Source organism: Odocoileus virginianus, unplaced genomic scaffold (assembly GCF_023699985.2).
Source record: "Odocoileus virginianus isolate 20LAN1187 ecotype Illinois unplaced genomic scaffold, Ovbor_1.2 Unplaced_Scaffold_13, whole genome shotgun sequence".
Classification (NCBI taxonomy): domain Eukaryota; kingdom Metazoa; phylum Chordata; class Mammalia; order Artiodactyla; family Cervidae; genus Odocoileus; species Odocoileus virginianus.
The window spans coordinates 1,994,587-2,015,163 of record NW_027224275.1 but is presented as its reverse complement, the minus strand read 5'-3'; the positions used below and the strand labels follow the sequence as shown (position 1 = coordinate 2,015,163).

At 47.7% G+C, this 20,577-nt stretch overlaps 1 long non-coding RNA gene across 1 annotated transcript; it reads right to left on the bottom strand.

Annotated features, from left to right (window-relative positions):
- Positions 1 to 9,072: 9,072 nt before the first annotated feature.
- On the bottom strand, positions 9,073 to 10,935 carry LOC139033508 (uncharacterized). Its single transcript, XR_011486058.1, has 3 exons — positions 10,749 to 10,935; positions 10,190 to 10,351; positions 9,073 to 10,012 (listed from the first exon to the last, which is right to left on the bottom strand). It is a non-coding gene; the product is annotated as an uncharacterized lncRNA (long non-coding RNA).
- Between the last annotated feature and the right edge of the window lie 9,642 nt (positions 10,936 to 20,577).

Below are 20,577 nucleotides of genomic sequence, written 5' to 3'. Positions count from 1 at the left end.
TTCCCTGGTGGCTCAGATGGTAAAGAATCTGCCTGCAATGCAGGAGACCTGGGTTCAATCCCTGGGTTGGGAAGATCCCCTGGAGAAGGGAATGGCTACCCACTCCAGTATTCTGCCTGGAGAATTCCATGGACAGAGGAGCTTGGCAGGCTACAGTCCATGAGGTTGCAAAGAGTCAGACATGACTGAGCAAATTTCACTACAGGATGGTAGGTTGTCTAGGCCAAGGCAAGCTCAGGGAGTTGTGAAAGCACAAGGGAGAAGGCCACGCTTGGCTAGGGTGGGGGTACAGGGGGATGGCTCATTCCTGGAGGGAGTGATGTATACGAAGAGACAGGAAAGACCTAAAAGAATCTGCTTAACGAAGAGTGTTCCAGGAGAAGCCAATGACACATGCTGCCAGTGTGATGACCTTGCGATAATCAGAGAACCAACAACCCTTTTCAGCTAAGACTCTCCAAGCACCTCCATGTGTGCTATGCACCTCAGGCTGGTGGGCCTAGCTGACATCCTAGGATTAGTATCTGTGAGCACACGAGAAGTTTGTGTGTGTACCTGGCATCTCAGCATGCCACAGTAGGGTCCCATTGGCCCAGGTTCAGGGATCTGTGGGGAGAAGAGATGGTGTCCCACTGGAGGGGCATGCCTTAACTCACCACACCTATGCCTGCGGCAGGGGAAAGGGCCTGCTCTGGACTGTATGTTTGTGTCCTTCCATAATTTGTATGTTGAAGCCCTTCCCTCCAATGTGATGGTGTTTGGAGGTGAAGCCTTTGGAAAGTAATGAAGACTAGATGACATTATCAAGGTGGAACCTCATGAACGGGACCCTTATAAGAGTCATGCAGGGCTTCCCTGGTGGCTCAGCAGTAAGGAATCTGCCTGCCAATGCAAGGGACCTGTTCCATCCATGGGTCAGGAAGACGCCCTGGAGGAGGAAATGGCAACCCACTCTAGTATTGTGCCTGGCAAATCCCATAGAGAGAGGAGTCTGGCCAAGGTATGGCTCAAGAGGCTAACTTAGCATCATTTGCCTTCTCCCAGCAGCATTAGGACACACCCCAGAGCCTCCCCTGCCGCAAGCACAGGGGCCATGGGGAGAGGTAAATGGACCCATGGCACCGGTGGGAGGTGGGAGAAGGAGGCTCTCCTAGTCCAGCTCTCCCGACACTGAATGATCCTAAGTGCGCCATGAAGGTCTCCATGCCCAGCTCAATGCCTCTATGATAGTAGGTGCCCGACAGAGATGTGCCCAACGAGTAAGAGGATGGGTGGATGCAGAGCTGGGGAGGGAACACAGGTGATATGAAGCAGGCTGGGCGAGGGTAGGGGGACCTACAGGAAAAGTGGGCTTTCACTCTGAAGGGGTCCTCAGAATGCAGGGAGCAGTGCCAGGCAGCCTCCCCGAGCACACCAAGCTTGCAATGCTCACAAAAATCCCCGGAGGCAAAGGCTCTCCCTGCTCTCCCCTTCCCATTTAGTTACAGGTGGTCCATCAGAGGCTTAGGAAGCCAAGGCCATTTTCTCAAGGCACCAAATGACTAAGTGGCAGAGATAAGATTCGAGCACAGGCTGAGAGCCTCAGGGTCCATGGAGCACAAGATGGGGAGCTGAGAAGGCAGGGCTCCTGTCCCCAACTCCCAGCTACAGCATGTCCACTGTCATTCATTTTTCTACAGGGACACACCTAAGATTTCCCTGGAAGGAGGGCCCCGCAGCTTCGGCACTGCGCTGAACCCTGACTTGGGCCTCAGAGTTGCCACCCCTCAGGCAGCAGCCCCTTTGTCTGCAACCCCAACCCACCACCCAGGAATCCGGGTGATGACTCTTATATCACTACACATCTGGGAAGAGATGCAGGGCCTGGCACAGGCCCGTTTAACATGACCCTGGAGTATTATTCATAACCAGAGGGCGCCAGTGCATGTCAAATCCAGAGGGTGATACAAGGACAGGCTGGAGAAGGAGGGATGAGGTCAGTGGCCAGGAAAGGCCAGTCTGAGGGAGCGGGGAGTGGGTCAGACGTGGTGCGGGCCCAGCTACTTAAAGGAGCCACACCAACCCGACCTCTGGTCACCCAGGGCTCCCTGTGGCTGCAGCTCAGGACTTCCAAATGGAAGGATAGTGCTGGGACTTTAAGCTGCTGCAAGCACTCACACACAGGCACATTCCGCTTCAACTCTGGCCTCGGCACAACCCCACTCCTTCCTAGCCCCAGCATTCTACCCACCCAGCCACTCACTTATCCTCTCCTTCATTCAGCAAATGATACAAAGCAGCTCTTCTAGGGCAGTCCCGAGGGCCCCAGAGCATTGGAGAAAGCCGCCACCCCTGGGTCTCATCTTCCCAGAGAGAAGGTGAGAAAAAAACCTCCATGAATAGACAGTGGCAGCAGTGCTGTGATACGGTAGCCCAGTGGCGGGGGGAGCCCTGAGAAGAGAAGGCCTGACTCAGCCTGGGGCTGGGTAGGGGCCTGGCCACATCCGCAGTTGGGAAGTTCAGGTGAAAAGCGGGAACCTAGATTTAAGCCAAATGGCACATGGCATTTCCTTCCAAAACAGTCACTGATTCAGGTGTGAGCCTGTGAACTAAGCAGGCCCATCAGAACCTTTATTGGCTCTTTCATCCATGGATGCAAACAAGACATCACAGAGCCAGAGCTTCTATTTGCTGCCATATGAGGGACCCTGGGGGAGTCAGCCTTTGGATGAGTGCTATGACTGACAGTGAAGAAGGGCAGAAAAATCCGAATGCTTGTGGGGCCTGCCCTATGTTTGGACTTCCTGTATGAGTTAATAACTTTCCTTATTGTTTACATTTTTTCAAGTGGGTGTAATGACATTTTAAGTTTAAGTGGTAGACAAAGGCCAGGAAGCCGTGGTCAGGGATGCTCTGTGGCCCTGAGCTGTTAGCAGGGTGACAGGGCCTGGGTGGGCTCTTATGCCAAAGCCTAGTGATTCCTGGCATGAAGCTGCCTACCATTTTCATACCTTTGCCTGAAACTGAACCCTGATGAGGACTTGCCATCCTGAGGACAAAGGGGCATTGGGTAGAGAAGACTGCTTTTTTAAAAATTCATGACATAAAATCCACCATTTAAAACAAATCAGTGGTTGTATTGGTCTTTATCTTCCTGGCTTACTTCACTCTGTGTAATGGGCTCCAGTTTCATCCATCTCATTAGAACTGATTCAAATGAATTCTTTTTAATGACTGAGTAATATTCCATAGTGTATATGTACCACAGCTTCCTTATCCATTCGTCTGCTGATGGGCATCTAGGTTGCTTCCATGTCCTGGCTATTATAAACAGTGCTGCAATGAACATTGGGGTACACGTGTCTCTTTCAGATCTGGTTTCCTTGGTGTGTACACATATATATGGAATTTAAAAAGATGGCAATGATAACCCTATATGCAAAACAGAAAAAGAGACACAGATGTACAGAACAGACTTTTTAGACTCTGTGGGAGAAGGCGAGGGTGGGATGTTCTGAGAGAATAGCATTGAAACAAGTATACTATCAAGGGTGAAACAGATCACCAGCCCAGGTTGGATGCATGAGACAAGTGCTCAGGGCTGGTGCACTGGGAAGACCCAGAGGGATGGGATAGAGAGGGAGGTGGGAGGGGGGATCGGGATGGGGAACACATGTAAATCCATGGCTGATTCATGTCAATGTATGGCAAAAACCACTACAATATTGTAAAGTAATTAGCCTCCAACTAATAAAAATAAATGGGAAAAAAATAAAAAAAAATCAGTAGCATGTAGTATATTCACCATGTTATTCAACTAACATCTCTACCTATTTTCAAAACATTTCCATCATCCCAAAAGGAAACCCTGTGCCTATCAAACCATTAGTCCACATCCCACTCCCCACCCTTGGCAGCCAGTAATCTACTTTCTGTCTCTGTTTAATTGCCTGTTTTGAATATTTCACTTAAAGGGAATTATAGAATACGTGGCCTTTTATATCTGATTTCTTTCACATAGCATAATGCTTTTAAGGTTCATCGATGGTGAACCTTGAAATAAAGTAATTCTTTATTGTGTGTGTGTGCTTAGTCACTCAGTCGTGTCCAATTCTTTGTGATCCCATGGACTGTAGCCTGCCATGTTCCTCTGTCCATGGAGTGGGTGGCCATTCCCTTCTCCAGGTTATCTTCCTGACCCAGGGATTTAACTTAGTTCTCCTGCATTGCAGGCAGATTCTGTCTGAGCCACCACAGAAGCCTGATACTTTACTACTTTTTTTAAAATTTAAATATAATTGACATATAACATTATATTGGTTTCAGGTGTACAACATACTGTTGTATGTATAAAAGAATTCAGTCTTCTTCTATATTAAAAAGAGAGGGAGTAGGGTTGGTTGTTGTAGACTTCTCAGTGTCAGAATCCTTTGCTCTTGCAGCTATCCAGGTAGGTCAGGCCATGATGTTCCTATAAGCCTCCAGCAAATATTATTCTCTGTTCCACAACTTTTTATCTGTGTATGAATGGGAAAGTGTTATACTCTTAAAGGTCAGAGCCTTGAGAATGGGCTATCCTGTATATTTCAGGCTATAGGCAACATTCTTAACTTGTAGCAAAAGCAATAGAATACAAAGGTTAAAGTAAAAGAAATAGATCCAATATGGAGTCAGATTTGTTCTTCCCTATTACACCTCCCCCACCAGACAGTGAGAGGAGCTCCCCATCCCTGTGGTTGCAACTGAGAGATAATTACCAGAAGCTCCAGCTAAAGAGGTGCTGTCTCCCCAGGTTGTTAGCCCAGAGTCTGGTCTCCAAATCCCAAAGGGCAACATGAGATGAGGAGGCCAGGCCAGAAGTTACATTCCAAGGGGCTGCTATAGGCGGAGTTATGAAGAGGGACTTCAGCTTGTGGACCAGTGTTTCTGGGGGTGCTGCAGCCTTGTTTATTTTTGTTTACCTCTCTGAAAACTGTTACTTGGAACAGGGATCTTTGTCATGGACTGAGCCCCTACTCCAGTCCCTGCCTTGTTACTCCAGGTCCCATGGGGGCAGGACCACCACTCTGAGCCCCAACCCACAAGGCTGGGATCCTTCCCTTCGGGTGGTCCTCACAAGCCCCTTCTCCAAGGGGTCAAACCACATCACAGGGCCACTGCGTCAGGACAAACAACACACAGCCACTGCTGGCTTTCTCTATGCCAGGCCCTGTGAGTGGAGGATTCAGCAAGAACAATTTTACTCATGCAATGACTTGACCTCTGGATGCTGAGAACCTTCCTTGTGCCAGGGCCAGGAGCTGGGTATAGCAAAAGACAGGCCAGATGTGACCCTTGGCCTCATGAATCCCACATTTGGGAGGGAAGCACAAGAAGAAATTTAAAAATACCACAATGACCTACTACTTCACACCCACAGGACGGCTATAATAAAAAAGACAAATAATAACAATTGTTGGCAAGGATGTAGAGAAATTGCAAACCCTGTGCATTTCTGCTGGGAATGTAAATGGGTGCAGCCACTTGGGAAAACAATTTGGCAGTTGTTCAAAACATTAAACATTGAGTCATGGTTTGACCCAGCCACTCTACTCCTCGCTAAAGACCTAAAATAATTTAAAACAGATGTTTACACAAAAACCTGTGCACTAATGTTCATAACAGCAAATTTCACAATAGCCAAAAGGTGAAAACAACCCAAAAGTCCATCTGCTTGTGACTGGGAAAAACAAAATGTGTTAGATACATGTAATGGAATATAATACAGCCATGAAAAGGAATGGAGTACTGACACCTGCTATAATATGCCAGAATCTTGAAAACACTGTGCCAAGTGAAAGGAGCCAGACATAAAAGGTTACATAATGTATGATGCCATTTATGTGTATTGTTCAGAAGAGGCTAATCCTTAGAGACAGACAGCAGATAGTGGTTGCCAGGGGCCAGGGACAGGGTAATGGAGGGTGAATGCTAACAGGGATGGGGTTTCCTTTTGGGGTGATGAAGATATTTTGGAACTAGTAGAGTGATGATTGCATAGCATTGTAAATATACCAACTGTCACTCAACTCTCCAGGTTAAGATGGTTATGTGAATCTCTCCTCCATGAAAACAAACACATGCCTTGATTTCAGTAGTGACTAGTACTATGTAGACATTGAAAAAGAACAACCAGGGTGGGGTGAGCATTAGCCAGGGAGGTCAATAAAGGCTTCTTGGAGGAGGTGATATTTACGCCAAGACTTAAAGGAACACAAGTTCCTGTGCCCAGTGCACGGTGAGGCCAAACAAATAAAAATGCTGGAGTTTGAAAGAGAGAAAGGTCAAGCAAGGAGATGGGTGACTCGTGCCCTCAAAACCCGTTCTCAAAGGGTTTCAGCAAAGCATTGTTAAAGACCAGAGGAGGGATGAGCGAGTTTGGTTGTTGCAAACTTCTTGGTGTCTGAATCAGGTCAGGATGTTCCTATCAACTTCAAACAAGAATAATAAATGTTCTTCTCTGTACTGCAACTTTTTGTCTCTATAGGCATGGACTGTTAAAGGTCAGAGTCCTGAGAATGGACTATCTTAAATATTTCAGGATATGGGCAACATTCTTTTATGAAACGTGCTATAGGGGATGGGGAGTTACTGGCTAAGTTTTGCAATATGAATGTTTGTCAGTCTTTTTGCTTTAAGACTGATACAGAAATTAAATAAATTGTCTCATTTAGGATTCAGAGACAACACAGAGCAGGCCTCTGACCTTCCTTCTAACCTGCTTGCTGTGAGTGCAAGACTTGCAGCACCTTAGATAAGATGGGGGAAGAATCTTGAGATTGTTGAGCCCCTGAAGGGGGCTGGCCAACCAAGCCCCAGGCTTAACAACATTCCAAGTTTTACAAGCTTCCCTTGTGGCTCAGCTGGTAAAGAATCCACCTGTAATGTGGGAGACCTGGGTTCGATCCCTGGGTTGGGAAGATCCCCTGGAGAAGGAAAAGGGAAAAGGCTACCCACTCCAGTATTCTGGCCTGGAGAATTCCATGGACTATGAGTCCATGGGGTTGCAAAGAGTCAGGCATGACTGACCCACTTTCCCTTTCACTTTCATGCTTTACAAGACAAAACAAACAGCATTAACAGGAAACCAGGCTTGCAATTTGGTCACAGATTGATGATGATATCAGTTTGCATCCTGGGATTATAAGCAGGAACCCAAACTGCAATCTTTGAAGTCTCACCCATGGAGCGGATGTGCTGCCTGGGACCCTTTCCCAATTGGGACTCCAGATGTGCTGTGACACGGGACTTCCCAGCACTGTTTAAGTCTGGATGTTGGTCAAAACCCAATTTGGTGATGTATCTTCTGCTCTTTCTATTTCTCTTTTCTTTTAATGTTAGTATGTTGAAAGTAAGCTAGATAATTCTCTAATAAATATTGTATTATTTATTTGTATATAATGAGTGGCTTATTTTGTTAACAAATCCTTTGAACCTGAGACAAAGTGAAAACTTTCGGCAAAACAAAGACAAAGGACAATAACCTCAGAAGTCTTTTCCAGCAACTTTTGTTGTTCAGTCACTAAATCATGCCCCATCTTTGTGACCTCATAGACTGTCAGACTCCTCTGTCCTCCAGTATCTCCCAATATTTGATCTGACTCATGTCCATTGAGTCAGTGATGCTATCTAACCATCTCATCTTCTGCTGCCCCCTTCTCCTTTTGCCTTCAATCTTTTCCAGCATCAGGGTCTTTTTCAATGAGTCAGCTCTTAGCATCAGGTAGCCAAAGTATAAGAACTCCAGCTTCAGCATTGCTCCTTCCAATGAATATTCAGGGTTGATTTCCTTTAGGATTGACTTATTTGATCTCCTTGCAGTCCAAGGGACTCTCAAGAATCTTCTCCAGCACCACAATTCAAAAGCATCAATTCTTTGGCACTCAGCCTTCTTTATGATCCAACTCTCACATTCATACATGACTACTAGAAAAACCATAGCTTTGACATTATGCACCTTTGTTGGCAAAGTGATGCCTCTGCTTTTTAATATGTTGTCTAGGTTTGTCATAGCTTTCTTCCAAGGAGCAAGTGTCTTTTAATTTCATGGCTGTAGTCACCATCCACAGTGATTTTGGAGCCCAAGAAAAGAAAATATGTCACTGCTTCCACTTTTTCCCCTTCTATTTGCCATGAAGTGATGGAACCAGATGCCATGATCTTAGTTTTTTTTAATGTTGAGTTTTAAGCCAAGCAAGTAGCAAATGCATGAAAATGGTAAGCAAAAAGACAAATCTTTGCAAAGACCTCAAGAATCATTTCATCTGTCCCCCCTCATTTACCAAATAGGGAAACCAAGGCCTGGAGCATGGATTCAGCAAGCTGGTGGGCACAAGGGTCACAGAGCAGGAGGATGGATGGGGAAGAGTTTAGGTGCTGGATTCAGAGAGAACAAAGTCTGAACCACAGCCATACCTCTCACTTCCTATATGACCCCAAACAAGGCTTTTTTCTTAAGGGGCCTCAGTTTCCCCATCTGTCAAATGGGAATGATAGCATGGCCTCTCAGAGTTGTGAAGATTAGAACTTGTGTGACATAAAAGGCTTGATGCTTCAGAGGTGCTCAGGAAATTGAACTACCCTTCTTTGTTTTATAATATCTGCTCCTGAGCCTGCCAATCAGGCCACTTGACCAAGTGGTCTTTGCACTTGGAGCATCCGAATAGCTCAGCAGAACAGGGACCTTTGGAGAGGCAAATGGCCACTGCACATCCCATCCCGAGCATATTTCAAACGGGCCACGGGGTGGTGGGCACCAACCCTAAGAAGGCGAGGTGCAGAGAAAGATGAAAGAGCCACTTGTCTAAGAGTCAATATCCCTTTCAGAGTCTAGGCATGTTCTGGGTCAACATCAGTCGAGCAAGGCAGAGCTGCAATCCACCGCTCTGTTTTCTTTTGAGTGACATGGAATGCTCTTTTTCTATGCAAAGAAAAACAGAACAACCCCTGCCATTGTTCTGACATCAATTCAAAGTGCCTTGGGTGGGAGCCGTCCCCTCCCTCTCCACCGCCCCCCACCCCCAGCCCCAAGACTGAATCCCTCCCAGTCCCCGGCATCTGGACAAGCTCCAGCTAGGTTTGCCAGGGAAAATGCAGGGAGTCCAGTTACATGGGATTTGCAGAGAAACAATAAATAATGCCATAGTGTAAGTATGTCCCAAAGATGGCATGGACCATACTTACCCTACAAAACTATTCATTGTTTATCTGACATTTAAATTGAACTGGGCATCCTGTATTTTTATTTGCTAAAGCTGGAAACCCTGGATCTAGCCAAACCAGCCAGGAGTGAGACCGGCACCTGGCCACAAATCTGGGTCACTAGGCAAATTGCAGGAGGGTTTCAAGGCTGCCTGAGCTGCAGCCCCATCTGCCCAGCCCTCCAGAAGCAGCCATCTGTGGATGCCATTGAACTAGGGGGATGGCCAAGCACACTGATTTCCTGTCTGTGGATTCAGCACCCAGGAAGGGAGTTCTCCACACCCAACTCTAAAAAAGACCCAAACTGGGCTCGGTGGTGGGGAATTTTGGAAATATTACCCCATACTAGTGAGCCTCCCTCCTTCCCCCAGCCCCAGCCACAGCCTGCAAGCTCAGCCCTACCCAGTTTGGGAACCGCGGCTGGCCAGGCAAGGCAGAACTGCCACAGCTTGCTCAACACTTTTCCAGGGAATGCCCATGAGGACTTGCAACACCACGGGGCGGTGAGTGAAGAAAGCCAGCCCCTGCCCTCCAGCAGCCCTTAGACTGCCATTTGCCAAGGCCCATTCTGTACCAGACATTTTGTAGGAGTCACTGCGTTCAGACCTCATCATGATCCTAGTGCTATTATGAACATCCCATCTTATAGGTGCAGGTGCATCTGTGCCCAGTCGCTCCAGGCATGTCCGACTCTGTGTGACCCCATGGACTGTAGCCCGCCAAGCTCTTCTGTCCACGGGATTCTCCAGGCAAGGATACTGGAACAGGTTGTTATGCATTTCTTCCAGGGGATCTGACAGACAGGGATGGAACCTGCGTCTCAGATTTCTCACATTGACAGGTGGGTTCTTTACCGGTAGCACCACCTGGGCCCACAGGTGCAGATGAAGAGGCTCAAAAACAGAAGCTAGGAAGCCGGGATGCCAGGATGTCAACCCAGGTTTCTCAGATTCTAGGTGATGGGACATACCTAGGGCGTGGCACCGAAACAAAGTGCAGAAGGTCCAGGGGAGGGAGGGGTTCTCACTTCTGGTGAAAGGAGGAGGCTCCTGCAGCTGATTTGCTGAACTGGAGGACCCCTAAAGTGTGGCTCTGTGGACCCCATGAGTGTCCCTGCCTCAGAACAGTGGTGCTGGAAGAAGCAGACATTAGAACAAAAAGGAGAGGTATCATCATCACATTGTTCAGACTTGCAATGTCCCCCCAGAGTTGGCACTGTGGCTATTTGGCTTGAGGTCATCCCTTTAGGGAACAAGAGAATGGCAGCTTCCTCTCACTGCAGAATGCTCACAGCCCCTCAGACCCAGACACCCATGATGACCCACAGCATCCCCCCAAGAGGCCAGCCCTCAGCCTCTGCAACAACTGCCAGGCCTCATTCATTCAATCAGCCCGTGTTTCTTCAGCAACACACACTTGGGTCCACACACAACCTACTAGGCGCTAGGTATGAGGTGTGGGCAAAGTGATCCAGCCCACCCTGCCCACAGGGAAAGGTCAGGGGTGTCCCCTCAAGAACCATCGGGTACCTCTCTTCCATTCTTTCAGGCTCCGGGTATGTGAGACAGGTAGAAGGGGACCCTCAGAAGCTGTCCCCCAGCACAGCAGACGGGGGTCCCGGGAGGGACGGCAAGCCAGCTCCTGAGAGGCCGCCTCCCCCTCCTGGTTGGGCCGCCCTGGGAGTCGCGTTCCGGTGGACTCCGCTCGACCGGTAGTCCCGGCCCGATTCCGGGCAGCCCCTCCCCTGCCCACCCGCTCCTCCCCGCGGCGCTGTGGCTGAAAGTCCGGCCCTCCCAAGCCTCGCCGCCCCCACGCCCCGTGGCCTTGACCGCGGATCTCCTCGCCTCCCTATTGGCCGGCGGGTCACGTGCCCAGTCCCAGCGGGCGACCGAGCGGTCGCAGAGCCGGGGTTCTCCGAGTCCCAGGCGCGCTACCGCCCCTTTCCTTCCTTTCGGGGCCCCAGCCTCGCTCCGCTGCCTGCTCGCGCCCGCGCCCCACGCCACGTGCGCCCCTCGGCCTTCCTCGCGCTGCCCTCCAGCCCGCGGACTCACAGCGGATCACTGTCAACTCAGTTCCCCCAGGGGCGATGGAGAACAGGCAGCTCTGATATGTTTGCGGAGGTGGGTAGGAGACCCGGTGGGCCAAGTGTGTCTACGGAGCACTTGCTAGGTGTTGGACTCCTGCTGGGGGCAGAGATAGAGTAGGGTTGGAGACAGGTGAGAATCCTGCCCTTAGGGACCTGCCATTCTTGTGGATAAAATGGGCCCACGGGCCCTTTCATTTCAGCCCTTTGTACTGAGATGCCATCAGAGGGTCTTTTATCTCTGTGGGTGTTCTTTTGAGCTGTTCCCAGCCTGGGTTCTGAATTCTTCAGGGCACTTTATAGGGGGCTGGCTGGAGAGACTGAGGGGATGGAGTCAAGATGAATCAGTCCCAGCCCTCAAGAAGCTCTGAAAACCCAGTGAAGACTAAGAGGAGAAAACCCCTAATTATACTGGAAGCCAGTCCAAACGCAGTGTGAGTGGGCCTGGGCTTTCTACGGAGAGTGAAGCAGAGTTGTTTACTGAGAACTCTGGGGAACTCCAACTCCATCACTAACACCAGTCATTTCAGGCTCCAGCATGAGCTACCAACCAAAATTGCTGCCCTGTGCAAACCCCAGCGAGGGGTATGCGTCATTGGGCTGCCAGGCTCAATGTGTCCAGTTAAAAACAGGACGCCCAGGTACATTTGAGATACAGATAAACAAACAGGAGGAGGGATCACTCTGGTGTAAGTAAATCCCCAATATTTAATGGGATGTACTTATTCTAAACATAGTCATGGTTTACATGAAATTCAAATGTAAATGGGGTATCTCTTGATTTTCTAAATCTGGGAACTTTAAGGGGGTGGGGATATGGGAATGGCCCAAAGAGACACTCTCTGGGAAGAGCAGGGGGTGAGGCATTGACTAGAGTCCCCAGTCTGGAACTCCCCCTAGAATGAAACTGTGTCAGGAGCAAATTGGAGTGCATGGTGATTGGTACCCAGTAGTTCCCTGGGCCCTGTGTGATAAGTAGGGACAACCCCAAGTGGGGGAAAGGGGAGAAAAGCATTGGATGAGTCCCACCCGAGGAATAAAGGCCTGAAGGCTAGAGGCTTCCTGGAGATGATTTCTAGAAAGGACTCCAACCTCCATGCCAGGCACCATGCCCAGAGAGCCCGAGAAGCTGTGGAATTCGTCATCTCCCCCTGTAGGGCTTGGGGTCGAGTAGGGGAAGGGATCCCAGGGTGCAGGGGTGGCCCTCAAGAACTGCAGCAGCTCTCTAAACCCAGAGAAGCACTGAACATGGAGAAAAGGGCAATCCAGCCTCATCAGTTGGCATTGATGTTGTCTGGATGTGGGTTATACAAGGCCTGGAACACACAAAGTGAACACAGGCCACAGAAAACCAGAACTTACTGTGGCCTAGAATGAAGATACAAACAGGAAGAAGTTGCAAACTAGCAATGATTTTGTTTGCCTTTGCACACGTTAGAAATATTTTAGAGGCGGATGGTATTTTAAAGGTCTAGATCACTCCTGAAACAAGCACAAACCCCCCCCCCCCCAGGAAGGTAGGGGCAGTGCCTTTTTTCTAGCTCCCATAAATTTTTAGGAATTGGAGGCCTTGGGAAATAGTGCATCCATCTTAGAAGGGACTGTTAAACCACAATGAACACACAAATGAGGCAGCCGCCCAGGGCAGGTTGGGGTGCCAAGCTTGCCCTGTCCACAACAGGATGGAGGGTACACACGTGGGCTCTAGATGGGGTCATCATGGCTACAAATCACTCTGTGTGCCACTTAAGAGCCACATGACTTTAAGATGGTCCCTGAACCTCTCTGAACCTCTGTTTTCTCATCTCTAAAATGGGTCTAGTAATCATCCAGACCTTGCAGGGTGGTTGTGAGGGTTTCATAAGGTACTATATGGGAAGCTATGTTCGGGGCTCAAGAAATGGACCCTCGGAGTCAGAGCAAATAAATGGCCTTCAGACAGGAAGCTGTGGGCCGTGGGCTGGGGGCTCTGCACATCTCACTGAGACGGATTTCTCAAAAGGTGTTTCCCAATAGCTCCTCCCACAGTTAGAGCACCCCGACCCACCTGGCGTGGGCCTGACTGCCCCCCTCCTTCCTGTCAGCCTCCTGGATGCTGTGAGGAGAGTGCAGGAAGGATGGGTTGGTAGGGGGAGAGAGGGGTGGGGCTGTTCTGGTTAGTGTTTATCCACCAATGTTGCTCTGGCCACCCTGGGTTGGTTAGGCCAGGGTATGCAGAAGGCACCGTGAGCAAGACGTGTTTGCCCTGAAGAGGGAGGTGGGGGAGTGGAAGTGATCCAGACTTCCCTCCCTCGCCCTCACGTAGACTTCTCCCCATGGCCTTCTGGAGCCCAGGAGCCCCCAGCACTCTGGCCGCACATGGTACATGGGATCAGCTGTGGTCTGTCCCTCCATTTTTGAGAGGTCTAAATAAGGGGTTTGCAGAGACCTGCTGGAAGGCCTTTCTAGAGCTGCCGATGTGAAGTACCACAAACTGCCTGGCTGAAAATAACAGAAATGCATTGTCTCGGTTCTAGAGGCTCAAGAGTTCAAAAGCTAGGTGACAGCCAGGGTCATGCGGTCTCTGAAGGGTCTAGAGAATGACCCTTCCTGCCTCTTCCAGCTTCTGGTGGCCTTGGATATTCCTTAGCTCGTGGTCACATCCCTCCAGTCTCTGCCTCCATCTCCACGTGGCCTTCTTTCCTGTGTCTCTGTGTCCTCTCCTCTTATAAGGACAGTAGCCATTGGATGTAGGGCTCACACAAAATCCAGGATGATTTCATCTCAAGATCCTTAACTACTGCATCTGCAAAGACCCTATTTCCAAATAAGGTCACATTCTGAGGTTCTGGGTGGACATGAATGCAGGGGTGGGGGGATACTATTCAACCCACCACACACTTCTCTCTGAAGTTTGTGCCAAAGTGAGCATTTCAGAGTTAATCTTTATTAGCTATTATTAATAGTTATGAGAATATTTTTAATTGACAAAGGTGTGCTTCAAAGTGGCTTCCATTATCACCAAATTGCCCTCAGCATTACCTAGAAACACACCCTGACCACTGCTGCATGCTACTTCCCGGAACAGTATCAGGTATATAGTTCAGTTCAGTTCAGTCGCTCAGTCATGTCCAATTCTTTGTGACTCCATGGACTGCAGCATGCCAGGCTTCCCCTGTCCATCACCAACTCCCGGAGTTTACTCAGACTCATGTCCATTGAGTTGGTGATGCTATCCAACCATCTCATCCTGTCTTCCCCTTCTCCTCCCGCCTTCAATCTTTCCTAGCATCAGGGTCTTTTCCAGTGACTCAGTTCTTCACATCAGGTGGCCAAAGTACTGGAGTTTCAGCTTCAGCATCTGATGAATATTCAGGACTGATTTCCTTTAGGATTGACTAAAGGTATACAGTAGGTGATCAATAAACATTTGCCAGATGAATAAATTTAATAAAATCCATTTAATAGCCCAAAGGACTTGCTCTTCGGCTGAGAGAAGCCAGTCATGGGCACAAAGTCCCAAGTTTGCCCAGTTTCTAGCAAAAGAGTACAAGGAATTTTTTTCAGACAAATCTGACAAGTGTAAAAGGGTCCAAGATGAGCCCTTCCTGAGCACCAGGAGCCATGTGGAAACCCTGGTCATGGGACTTCCCTGATGGTCCAGTGGCTAAGACTCCACACTCCCAAGGCAGGGGCCTGGGTTCAATCCATGGTCAGGGAACTAGATCCCACATGGCAAAACTAAAAGATTCTGCATGTCACAATGAGGAGCAAAGATCCCAAGTGCAGCCAAATAAATAAATAAATAAAGACGAAACAACCCCAACCTACCTAAGTCAGGAATCAAAGGCAGATGAGATTTTTCAGTGCTAGTTACTACATCACACACAGCACCAAGGCATTGACAACCATCCCTAAAATTCACACTGTACAATGACACAGGTTTTTATTCTACAATCCCTGCCCCCACTAGCATTCACAAAGAGTTGGCCTACACGTGTACTTTAACAGAGCGGGCAAGGCAGGTGGTGAAGATGGTTGGTGAGTGAGGAACTACCCTTTTTTTTAAGATTTTTTTTTCATGTGGACCATTTTTAAAGTCTTTATTGAATTTGTTACAATACTGCTTCTGTTTTATGTTTTGGTTTTTTTCTTAGCTCCCCCACCAGGGATCAAACTCAGAACCCCTGCATTGGAAGGCGAAGTCTTAACTACTGGACCACCAGGAAAGCCCCAGGAATTACCCTTTCTATTAAAGCGATCCTGTTTTTTTCAGGGTGTGTTTTTTGCTTTCTTTGATTTCCCAAAGGGAAGTGCAATACGACAAAAAGGTATTTTTGTGGATTTGAGGATAATAATGAAAAAAAAAAAGCCTCAAACGCATTGTCCATCTCTAATTGGACTAAATTGAAGGGCTGGGCTACCAGGGTGACTGTTCTGAAATGGACCGTGCTACATGCCAGCTTACCAACTGGTAGTAATTCCCTATGACCTTCAGGATGGCCTAGACTCTTTAGTGTGTCATTCTTTCACAGCTGTTGCCATCTTCTGCCTCACTGTTAATGACTTAATTGTGTTTTCCCCCCAAAGATGTTGCAATCCTGATCCCTAGTGCCTGGAATGTGACCTCATTTGGATCTTCACAGAGGTAACAAGATGAGGTCTTTAGAAAGCAGGTCCTCACCTAATGACTGGTGTCCTCATAAAAAGGGGGACATTTCAACACAGAGACAGACACACATAGGTAGAATGCCATGTGAAGGTCTGAGTGATGCTGCCACAAACAAGCCAAGGGACCCCCAGAATCTGGGAGAAAGGCCTGGAACAGACCCTTCCATGGCACCTGCAGAGGGAGCACAGCCCACCAACAGCTTGATCTCAGACTTCTGGCCTCCAGGGCTGAGAGGATACATTTCCGTTGTTTAAGCCACTCAGTTTGTTGTATTAATATTTGGACCCAAAGCCTTAACCAGCTAATGTGCTTGCCTTTCCCGGATCCACCTCTCACCCCTAAGCCCACACTCTGATTCAGGGGTCCCCAACCTCTGGACAGCAGACCAGTGCTGCTGTCAGATCAATGCTGGTATTAGGTTAGAAATCAAGTGCACAATAAATATAGTGTGCTTGAAAACATCTGCCCCACCCCTGGTCCGTGGAAAAATTGTCTTCCATGAAACCAGTTCCTGGTGCCAAAAAGGTTGGGGACTGCTGCTTTAACGGCTCTATTGCCTACACGCTTGGGAGCACCCTCACCTTCACTACTGCCATCGTGTGCTTTGGCTCAGAGGAAACACACATTTGGGTTTCTGGGGACAGTTCCAGCTTATACCCATCATGGCAGCTTAATAGTGAACACTGCCCCCTTTCAAAGGCATCCATATTTGGACCCTGTATCTGTGGTCACGCTAGCATTGCTCTGTGCTCACTCCAGCCTCCTGTCATTCTCTACCTGGTAAACATCTCCTGGTTGGTAGAAGCCCACCTCCAACATCACTGCTCCTGTGAAATGTACCCAACCTCAGTCAAGTTCCCATCAGTCTGTCCTCTGGGTCCCCAGGGCAGTTTGTACATTTTCAGTGCGCAATACTTGTCACTATGTCATGTCAGCTCAAATAAGCTCTTCTCAGGGGTGCCCCCCTGATGTCCTGACTGGCCCTGGCCATTGCTTTCATGGCCCCACGGCTCCCCTCCCTTCATGGTCTGTACTCTGTGCTGTAATGAGATATGTAGCTGGGTATTGTCATGATGGTAATTCAGTACATGCTCCTACCCAGTGGTGGCAGGGACCAGGTCTGTGTCCTGCACACAATTTGAATGAAGAAACATCACAAGTGATTCCGTTCGTGTCCTGCCTGTGAAACTGTCATCTCTTGCTGATCTTGGCTGGGTCTTCATCCTCTCTCTCCCCTTTAGCACCTGCTACTGTGTCTAGAACATCCAAGGGCTCAATGCCTGCTCATTGAAATCATGTTTAATTTAAGAACATAACTCAGTGGCTGAACAATACTAGGAGTCAAAAAAGGATATTGTATGTTCTTCTTTCCCTGAAGGAATACCATGTGATGCTGGGGGCTTCCTGAACAATAAACGCAACTGGAACAATCATAGGTCTCAGATTATCTGTTCTACTGGGATGAACAAGTGAAGTAGTGACAGTAGCCTGCTGTCCAGCAATAGATGCAGTGAGGGGGAAGGTTCAGGAAGTGGCCCATTTTGATCCCTGATCCAGATGATTTCAGGCAACAGGCATTGTAGAAACACAAGACTAGTGACTCCCCACGTGTATTTTAGTCCTTGAGAGTTTATAAAATGTTTTCACTTAAATGAGCTACATTGAATATCCCACCTGTATAAATGATCCAGAACAGCGAAAGGAGCTGTGGAAGCTGCCTTTATTTCGAAGGGTCAAATAGCATGTCTTTAAAGTCTCACCATTTAAAGAGAGCCGGGCTGTCCAGGACAGAGCTTGAGTTTATAGTTGAAAACTGGGTTGTGGTCCCAGCTCTGCCGTCTATCTGCACAGTTATCTTGAGCTACCTATAGCCTCTCTGAGCCTTGGTTTCTTCATTTGTAGAAGAGGGATAATCACCTAATTTATTTGTATTTGTGTGCTGTTGTGTGGACCAGAGAAGAGGGTTTGAGAGGGCCTGGGGAAATTGAAAGCACTGGGTATATTAGGTGCCATCCAAGGCGGCCTTCCCAATGATCCCAGAAATAAAAGAGAAAGAAAGAAGTATGGTACTGGCATTAGGCTAGACATGCAGATCAATGGACTAGAATTAAGTGTCCAGAAAGAAACACATACTCAAGAAATCAAATGTCACTGATATTCAACAAGGGTGCCAAGACCATTCAGTGGGAAAGAATAGTCTTTTCAACAAATGGTGGTGAAGCCACTGGATATACACAAGCAACAGTATGAAGTTGGATCCCTACCTCACATCAAACACAGAAGTTAATTCAGAGTGCCTCATAGAGCTATATGTGAGAACTAAAACTCTTCTAAGAAACCCTATTGGTAAATCCTCATAACTTTGGATGTGACAATGATTTCTTAGATACAGAATGAAAAGCATAAGTGACAAAAGAAAAAATAAACAGATTAGACTTCACCAAAATGAAAAACATTTGTGTTTCAACAGAAGCCTGGCAGAAAGTGAAAATACAACTCATTGAATGGGAGAAAAAGTTTGCAAATCATGTATCTGATAATGGACCTGTACCCAGAATATATAAAGAATTCTTGCAACTCAACAATAGAAAAGTAAATAACTCCATTTTTAAAAAATGGGCAGAAGATCTAAATAGACATTGCTCCATAAATGATGTGCAAATGGCCAGTGAGCTAATGAAAATATGGTAAATATAATTAGTTACCAGGGAGTGTAAGTCAAAACCACCATGAGGTACCATTTCACACCCACTAAGGTGCTCACTCCTTGAAAGGAAAGTTATGACCAACCTAGATAGCATATTAAAAAACAGAGACATTACTTTGCCAACAAAGGTCCATCTAGTCAAGGCTATGATTTTTCCAGTGGTCATGTATGGATGTGAGAGTTGGACGGTGAAGAAAGCTGAGCGCCAAAGAATTGATGCTTTTGAACTGTGGTGTTGGAGAAGACTCTTGAGAGTCCCTTGGACTGCAAGGATGATCCAACCAGTCCATCCTAAAGGAGATCAGTTCTGGGTGTTCATTGGAAGGACTGATGCTGAAGCTGAAGCTCCAATACTTTGGCCACCTGATGGGAAGAGCTGACTCATTGGAAAAGACCCTGATGCTGGGAGGGATTGGGGACAGGAGGAGAAGGGGATGACAGAGGATGAGATGGCTGGATGGCATCACCGACTCAATGGGCATGAGTTTGAGTAAACTCCGGGAGTTGGTGATGGACAGGGAGGCCTGGCGTGCTGCGATTCATGGGGTCGCAAAGAGTCGGACACAACTGAGCAACTGAACTGAACTGAAATTGAACTGAGGAGGTCTAGAACAAAAAAGAGGACAACGACAAGTGTTGGTGGGGATATGGAGACACTGGAATGCTGATGGGGATGGAAAATGGTCCAGCCACTTAGGGAGACTGTGAGTCCCTCTAAATGCTTCACATGAGAGTTATCATATGATCCAGCAATTCCAATCCTAAGTGTGTATATCCAAGATAAATGAAAATGTAGGTTCACACAAAAAACTGTGCACAAGTATTCACAGCAGTGCTATTCATAAGAACTAAAATATGGAAACAACCCAAATATCCACTGACAGATGAATGAATAAGCAAAATATAGTAGGTATATATATATATATATGTGTGTGTGTATATATATATATATACAATGGAATATATTTAGCCATGAAAAGAAATCATGTACATACCTGAAACTAATATAATATTCTAAATCAACTGTTTCATAAAAAAGTACTGATTTATATTGCAACATGGATGAATCTTATAGTAGGTCAAAGAAGCCAGATACAAAGGGTCACACATTATATGATTTCATTTCTATGACGTGTCCAGAACAGGCAAATCTATATACAGAGAAAATTGATTGGTGGTTTCCCTGGGATGGTGGAGACAGAGAAATGGGGAGTGAATGCTCATGGGTATGGGGATTCTTTTGGAGATGATGAAATATTCTGTACTTAGTGGTGATGACTGGACAGCTTTGTGACTATCCTAAAAACCATTTGATTGTACCTTTTATGTGGTGCTTCCCTGATAGTTGGTAAAGAATCTGCCTGCAATGCAGGAGACCCTGGTTCGATTCCTGGGTCAGGAAGATCCCCTGGAGAAAGGATAGGCTACCCACTCCAATATTCTTGGGCTTCCCCTTGTGGCTCAGCTGGTAGAGAATCTGCCTGCAATGTGAGAGACCTGGGTTCGATCCCTGGGTTGGGAAGATCCCTGGAGAAGGGAAAGGCTACCCACTCCAGTATTCTGGTCTGGAGAATTCCATGGACTATCCATGGGGTCACAAAGAGTTAAGCACAGCTGAGCGACTTTCACTTCACTTTACATGGGTGAATTTTATCATGTATAAATTATATCTCTGCTTATATCTTAAGCTGTTACTAGGCAGAGAGCCTGTTCGGTGTTCTGTGTTGGGGGCAGGGGTGAGGGTTGGGAGGGGGTGCTTAGCCCAAGCAGGTTCCCATGCGCAACCCTGAGGCCAGGGTTTTCCTGGTGCTCCCTTAGCAGTCTCAAAAGTTGCCAGCCCTCTCATTCCCCAGCATGTCGGCCTAGTTCCCAGCCCCATGGTGTGAGGAAGGGCAGGTGGGTGGTCTGCAGCTGTCA